We start from the raw sequence: 8,146 nt of genomic DNA, 5'->3' as shown, positions 1-8,146 counted from the left end.
GGGCAAGCCGCGCCCAGCCGGCGCACGTGTGGCCGGGTCTGGCCAGGCCGCGGGAGCGCTAGGGAAACGCGAAACCGCTCTCGGTTAAGATGACCTTTTGTTGTTTTCTTTCGGTATTGGGATTGAACCCGGGGGCGCCCTACACTGAGCCACGTCCCCAGCCCTTTTTATTTTGCGATTGGGTCTCACGACGTTGCTCAGGCTGACCTCCAGCTTGCGGTCCTCAGTCTCAAGTAGCTGAGGTTACAGTGAGCGCCCCGGTCCCCGGACGAGATAACTTCCAAAGTGTCCTTTGTCTTCCTTCCTCTCTCCCTTCCAGTTAATGCAAATAATTTTAAAATTTACTGGTGGTGTAGTGTCTTAAATGGTTTAGGGAAGTCCTTAGAAAAGGCCATCAGGAAATGCCTATCTTCGTCATCACACTGGCCCCTATGGCCTTCCTCTTTAATTCTCTGAGGGCTGGGGGGACCCAGAACCCCAGGCTCCGAGGACAGCAACCAAGAAATCCCTGGGGTGATTTCATTTCCCCTCAGGAGGCTCTTTTGTAGCCCAGAAGTTGATAATTGGGTGGTAGAAAGGAAAAGAGAAATGTTCTCTTTGGGTTGAGCAGATAGGACAGCCTGGTGGATGTTCCACATCCTGTGTGGTTGATTGCCAGGTTAGAAAGCCTCCTGTATTCCATCACCTTCCGCCATCGTTTTGATTTCTGGAGATTGCCTTTTTGTCCTTAAACATTTGTATCTATGTAGGTTTTTTTGTGGGAGGCGGTAATCAAACCTTGGGCTTGCTAGGCAATCACTCTACCACTGAGCTACATCCCAAGTCCTTTTTAACTTTTATTTTTGGACAAGGCCTTGCTAAGTTGTCCAGGCTTGACCTCCAACTTACATCCTCCTACCTCAGTCTTCCTTGTAGCTGGGAGGTGTTGTATCAATGTAGTTTTTAAGAAATGGAACATATATTTGAACATTTCCTTTTTTGAAGTAAACCTGAGGCCTGCCTTAACCATAAAAATGTATTTAGTAGTTTGCACCCTTAGGAATAGCATTAACAATTAGTTTGTATTTTTTACTATATTTTTAAAAGACTTATTTACCTTTTTGATGAATGAGTGTAGAAAATGGAACTAGACTTCAAAGACAAATAGCTAATTAATGTAAAATAATTAAAGGACATAAAAAGGCTTTTAACTTCAGTTAAAATAATTATGTTACTCAGACTTTTATTTCCAAGTAATGTGAGACAAAGGTCTATTAATATTTCTCCTGGTCAGTTTATTCTTTTCTCTTCATCTGTGTCATAAGTTTACAAAGTTATATAGGCATTTGATTTTTATGTAATCCTTTTGATGCTCCCGGTTAAGCATCAGTGGGAGTAAAATAATCATTTTATAAATTTTGGAACTCTATGGATGTGATCTAATGTTTTCAACTCCACATGATCTGTTGATTTTAGACATACGGTGAGTTATATGATACCATTAATGAAAAACGTACCACCCATACATACTTTACATTTAGCAAATGTTTTAAGTAAACTTACCATTCTACTTTTTGTATCATTTGATTTAATTTTTGGTTTCTGCTTATTTTATTTTTGCTGAGACACAAGGAGATAGGGGCTACTGGCTTGAAAGGTTTGTGAACTTCTAGTGTGTTGTTGCTTACATTGGGCCTAACTGCTGGGTTTTAAACATATTTAGGGAACATTGGGTTTGAGTGGAGAAAGGTTTATGGGGTTAGTGTGATGATCCTAAAGTTCATAATTTTTAAAAAATATTAAGGTTTCATAGTTTAATCGCAGTGTGAATAATGGATAGGAAAGTAATCATGACGTCTGCTTTTGCTTTCTCTTTTTTATATAGCTTCTTCCCTTGTCCTCCATCCTCCCCCAACAGCAGCAAAACCTACCTTGTTTTTCATAGTGAGTGTACTATAGAGAAGAACCCTTCTGGGAGGAACTGATGAGCCTAAAGGATGAAGGCTTCTAGAAGTGTGTGTCTGAAAGTTCAGCCTGTGGATCACCTGCACAGAGTCCTCTGCAGTGCCTGGGAAACTCGCAGGCTGGAGCTTTGCCCAGTTCAGAAGTAGACCTTCTGGAAGTGGGCAGGGAGCTGGCTTTTTTGTTCTGTTTATTTTAAATAAGCCTCTTCCTGTTAATTCTTGTGGGAAATAAGCTTGAGGCTACTTTAATGTATAAGGCAGTTTGATCAAGATCAGTTGACATAATCATTATAATTGGGGAAAATGAAGGACTGCTTTTTGATACTCTCAAAATATTAGTGAGAAGACAGCAAATGGGAACTCAACAAGGAAGTAAGCTTTCTGTTGAACACTGTGTCATTGAACAGAAGTCTAGAAGTAAGCTCTTTGTGTGTGAAATTGGAGTTAAGAGACTACCTAAGAACTATGAATAGAGTTCTTGGTGCTCAGATGTAAACATCTGGTTTTCATAAACATCTTAGTTTTTAAGGCAGGATTACAAGTGTTCCTGTAGGGAACCTCCTTGTTTGTGAATCAGTGTTTCCAGAATTCCAGAGTTTGAAATCACTTGTGTAAATGCGTCTTGGTGGTATTGAGGGGAGAAGCAAAATGTGTGAAAACTTACTTGATGGAACACTAAGAGTTAGATGTAGGTAAGTCTTCAGTAGTTTGAGATGATAATCTAGGGTGATGGGACCGACACTGACAACATGGGACTTTATTCCTTTAGGGTAGTAATAGAAGAGATGAGGGACACAAAGCAACAGAGGACCTTAACATCCTAGTGAATTGTGTGGACAGTTGCAGTGGGAGCCCAGATATGATCATGTTGCAGTCGGTTGTGGTGGTCCATAGTCTTTCCTTGGGAGGTAGATGCTGAAACAAAGACTCAGAAACCAGCCTCTTAGCTGAATGGACATAAGGAGATGAGTAGTACTTGATTGACTCTCCATTCCCTCTCTTTCTCACTACTCTACCAAAACTGACAGAAAACTCAATTTCTTTGATTCCTTCCTTTGATAGAGGTCATCTCTTTGGAGCACTGGGAGTAGTGGAACTGTTTTTAGCCTGCTTAAGGCTGAGGCCTGAAAGAGGGTTGGAGGATTGCCTTGAAGGTGAGGGAAATGAGCAGATCTCTCGTTTACCTTAGAAGGAAATAAGGATAAGGACTACTGACATTTGAAAGACGCATAGATTGTTATCGTAAAGAAATGTATTTCGTGCTGATAATAAATTTTACTGATTGTGAATCCATGTTCAGACCCTACGTGCCCTTTGACCACTTCGGCCAGGTGACAGTGTGAACTTCTTTTTGCTGTCCATCTTTCACAGCAGCATCATTGTTCTGTGGTCCAGGCTTCAGAGCTCCTCTTGCCTTTCTGGTCTGTTCACTCACCAGGCCTGACTCTTCCCACATGCATCTGCCTCTTGCTACTGTTGAGTTCTGCTTGGGTCAAGGTACTCATTTCCTCTTGCCTACACCATCTCAACCATCTCTAACTGGCCTCCCACTCTCCATTCCTCCCCAGCCTGTCTGCTGCCAGAGTCATCTTCCTGACTGCCACTTCCCCATAGCCCAATCTGCATCTAGGATAAAGAGTACACTCCTTAGCTAGGTATCCTGTGCCTTCTGGGCCCTGGCCCCAACCAGCTTTTCTGGTTATCTCCCGCTGTACTCCCTCACCTACTGCAGACTCCTGGAACACTGTTCTCCCTAAAGTATCCCCTGCTTGCCCTGTACTCTGTTTTAATTCTTGATGACTCTTTTTACTCAAATCAACTTTTCCCAGCATCTCCTAGTCCACAGTACAAGACCAGATTTGGCTGGTCTTTTCCTCTGCTGTGTTCCCACATCATTTCCCACAACTCCTTATCTCTGGAAAGGAGGAATCCTGCCAATGATAATTTTTTGGCTTACACATCAAGGGTGGAGAGCTAGGTGTATTCTGTGCTTGTGGTTGCAGCTGTGTGGTGCTCATGTCTAAGTGGACATGCCTGCTGTGTGGAATGCTGTTAGACATTAGATTCTAAGTCCTCCCAGCAGTCCTCTGAAGCAGGTGGTAGTGTCAGAAACAGGAATGAAGACCTTCAGAGTTAGAGGAGCATGTCCTAATCGCGAGGCTGGTGAGGTGGCAGAGCTAGGACTGGGACCCAAAGAAAGGCCTTCTATCCGCAGGGCTCGCTCTGGTTCGCTCACACCTCTAGCATTCGGTTTTTGTTATTACTTTTGAGCCACATGCCTGCCTCCTTGGTGCGGTGGTGCTCCTTATTCATCTTGATATTCCTGGCATAGTTCTGGTATACAGGAGGTGTTCATTCGTTAGAGGCTTGTTGAATGAAACACGGTGCCTATTAAGTTAGGAGACAATGATACATTTTCCTATTTTCTATGCATTTTTTAACACCACATGTACATTTTAGCAAAATATTTATTGAGTGAATGGATGGAGGTAGGGACAGAGACTCACTCAGGGAAGAACTTAGATCTCAGGTTCTGATTTCATTGAAGATGGGCTCTAAGTTATTCAGAAGATTCTTGGTAGCACATGGGGAAGCAGTTTAGAATTTTTAAAAAGCTGTGTGACAGTAACATTGTCAGCTTTGAGCATTTTATACAGAAGTGTCCAGGTCAGTTGGGAAGAAGCCGTATCAGGTCTCTTTAGCTACTCTTCATCAGGCACCTGTGTTGTCAGAGGAGCTTGGTAACGAGTTTGTTATCCCTTAATAACCAAACTGTAGGATGAAATATTTAAATAAAATACATTTGTGGTGGGTAGGGGGGTAGATAGTGCTAAGAATGCTTGTCTAGCATGCACAAGGCCCTGGGTTCAATCCCCAGCACTACAAAAAGTTGGAGAGACAGAGACAGATTGTACAAGTGAGGAAACTCAAAGGCTGAAGAAAATGAGAAAACATGTTTTTTATTTGAACCCAGGCCTCCAGAGCTGAGCTCCTTCAACACTGCCACCTTTAATAGCCACACACCTAGTGCCCCTCCCTCAGTCTGTCAGAATGATGCTCATTGCTGACTTCTGAGGTGTGGTTGGGGCTATCTCAACACCCTTGTTTATGCTATTGGAGCTTGGCATGTCACTAGTGTGGAGTTTTAAATGTCAGTAAGTGTGTGCCTTGACCACAAGTCAAGGGTGGTGGTTTTTTAAATTTCCGTGTGTGGCAGTCCATATTATTTAGTGTGACCTGGCTTTCATTTTAACTTTTACTTTACAAGTAGTAATGCCATCTTGGGATGGGGTGTAGCTCAGTGACAGAGCTCTTGCCTGGGTTCTATCCCCAGCCCTACTATAACAATAATAATGTCATTTTATTTGAACAGAGTAGTTATTCAAAGCCATTTTTGGATACTGTACTTTTAAAAAAGTTTGGAATTTAAGGAGCTGTTCATGAGATAAACAATTATTAATGATAATAAGTAATTATTAAGTAATTTTGCATGTAAACTCAGATTCTTTGTGGATCTGCTTAAAAATACCTGTGGAGAAATTTAACCTTCAAAGTCATATGCATATTTTCAGTAGTTGAAACTTAGTAGGTTTTAACTTTTTTGTTGTATGGCAGATATCTTTGTTGTAGTGGAATATATTCCTTTATTACTTTTTACTGATTTTAAGCTTTAAGACCTTTTTTTGTTGTTGTTTCTAGAGCAACAATAAGGAGTGAAGCTTCTAGTTTGCATATAAATTTTTTTCTTATTAGTGTCTGATATTTATTAAACATCAGCTATTTTGGGGATACTTTACAATTTATTGAGTACCTACTCAATAGTTGAAAATATTGCCTGATCTGTTATATAATCCTCATTCAGTACTTAGTAATTGTATGATATAAATAGTTAAGTATTCCCATCTTATGCATGAGGTCACTGGAGGATGAGAGTTAAGCAGTCTGCTTAAAGGTAATACCATTAGCTGACAGATCAAGACCAGAACTCAGGTTTGTTGTCTCCTGCCACTATGCATGGTTGGTTGTTTTTTCCCTCCCACTTAGAAACTCCTTTTAAAAACAGATCTCTTACCGAGCATGGTGGTGCATGCTTATAATCCCAGTGACCTGGGAGGCTGAGGCAGGAGGATCACAAGTTCAAGGCCAGCCTCAGCAAATTTGTGAGGCATTAAGCAATTTATTAAGACCTTGTCTAAAAATAAGAAGGACTGGGGATGTGGCTCAGTGGTTAAGTGACCCTGGGGTCAATCCTTGGTACCAAAACAAAACGAAAACCAGATCCCTTGATCATAACAAAGTTTTAACTTTAATATATACTACAAAAGACAAAGCAAAAAATTTATACAAACATAAATTTAAAGGAAATTAAGGTGAAAGAGAAAGTGTACCTCACACCCTATCTACTGTCTGTTGTAAATGAAACCAGAAATTTTATCACCTGTCTTCACAACTCATTATTAAACAGATACCCTGATGGTGGGTCGAGAGGACAGAAGCTGCTATGAGAAAGTACAGAAAAGCTCTGGGAGGTAGCTGATAGTGGGACATGTGTAACCAGCTGTCAGACTGTGGGACTCCACTCTGATTCTCATGTTGGCTGGAAAAAGTCACAAAATCTATTTGTTGTAATGGTCTTTCCGTAAATCAGTCTGAACTTCTGGGACAGGAACAAAAAAATATGGAAGAAAAGATGGAAGAAAAAAAATGGAGGGTCAGTTGAGCCTTGGGTAGGAGTTCTTCAGACAGGAGAGGAAAGGAAAAACCAGAGGAAAACTGCACTGTGCTTTCTGTTCCAAGTCCTGGAAAAGTTCACCAATATCACTTGAAATTATGTGTTGCCATTTCTTCCTCTTTAAGTTACATTTATAATAAATAGTAGTAGTTGGATCTTAGGTTAGAAAATCAGTTTTAATGATTTAAGGATTCATAAGTGTAGAAATCCCATTTAAGTGACTGAGGAAAAAACATTGAACTTGAGATAGTTTTACTTGATAGAAACACTAAAATTGTGTGCAGACTTAAAGGCTGAATATAATTATACAAGTTTACCTTTCTGCGGATGACCTAAATTACATATTATAAGGTTCCTGAGGACCTGATACAGCAGAGAATGAATTCAGTACTGGAAGTGACAGTTTTTAATAACATCATGCTCATTTTGATGTAGTGTTAATTCTGAGCAAGTTGTATGAGCTGTTATCTTCTGAGAAATCCCTGTAAATGATATTTGTGATACTTTCTGAGTAGTTTGGGAGAATTACCAGATTTGTCTTAAAAAAAAAAAAAAGGTTAGAATGAGAGATTGTCATATCTTTTGGAGTATTTTTTAATTATAAATTGCTTTTATTGAATTTAAAATTGATTGAAATACACTCCTCAAAATATGGTTTACTGTAAAAGTAGACTTTTTTGGATTTGGATCTTGGAGTTCTTAACTACATTTTGACCTGAGATTTAAGAGAGGTTTGAGTGTTAATTTGTGATTGGCCAGATGGGAAGAAGATAGCCCTTTGATGATGCTGGGTCTTTGTTTTTTCTTTGTTTCAGAGGAGGGATAAGACACTTTCTGAAAGACAATTGATTTTTGCCTTCATTGTGTAGAATCTATTCTACTAATCTTGTGAAATTAATCTTTGCCACCAAATAACTTTTGTAACAGTACTGGAACAAAGTTCTTAAAGTATATTACTTATTCAGTCAGTACATACCCAAGTGCATCCATATAAGATCAGTTGTTTGGAATATTTAAAGTCAAGTTTTTGTTTTTGCAAACCTCACAATCTAATAGGCCAGGATAATACAGTACATCCACACACAAATAACCATAATGGATGATTCTGAAAAGTGCATGTTTTTTCCTGATTTGCCCCTACTTAAAAAAAATTATGGATGAATGGTAAGGTAAGAATTTTAGAGTTAATATAGGTTTTACTGTTTATTCACATGCAGGAAAGTAGACCAAAAGAAAAACTGGTCTAGATGCACAGGAAGAGTAGGTAGGGCCAATTTGTTTCCTGGTTAGTTGAAATTTGTGATTGCCAGATGCAGCACATGGGTCCACTTTTTTTTTTTTTTAAGGGGAAATGGTTGCAGTTTTGAAAAGCTTTTGGGAATTAGGCATGTCCTAATTATGTAGTCCTTCCATTGTCAGTTACACATTTCTACATGTGTGACTGGTAACCTGAGTAGCTTCATGAACTGGC

At 39.8% G+C, this 8,146-nt stretch overlaps 1 protein-coding gene across 1 annotated transcript in view; it reads left to right on the top strand.

The window, feature by feature from the left end:
* Txnrd1 (thioredoxin reductase 1) overlaps positions 1–8,146 on the top strand; it is a 58,751-nt gene that overhangs the window by 1,334 nt on the left and 49,271 nt on the right. The window lies entirely within an intron of this gene.

Source organism: Marmota marmota, unplaced genomic scaffold (genome assembly GCF_001458135.2).
Source record: "Marmota marmota marmota unplaced genomic scaffold, marMar, whole genome shotgun sequence".
Taxonomy (NCBI): Eukaryota; Metazoa; Chordata; class Mammalia; order Rodentia; family Sciuridae; genus Marmota; species Marmota marmota.
Note: the sequence above shows the minus strand (reverse complement) of the source record. Positions and strands in the feature narration are given on the sequence as shown.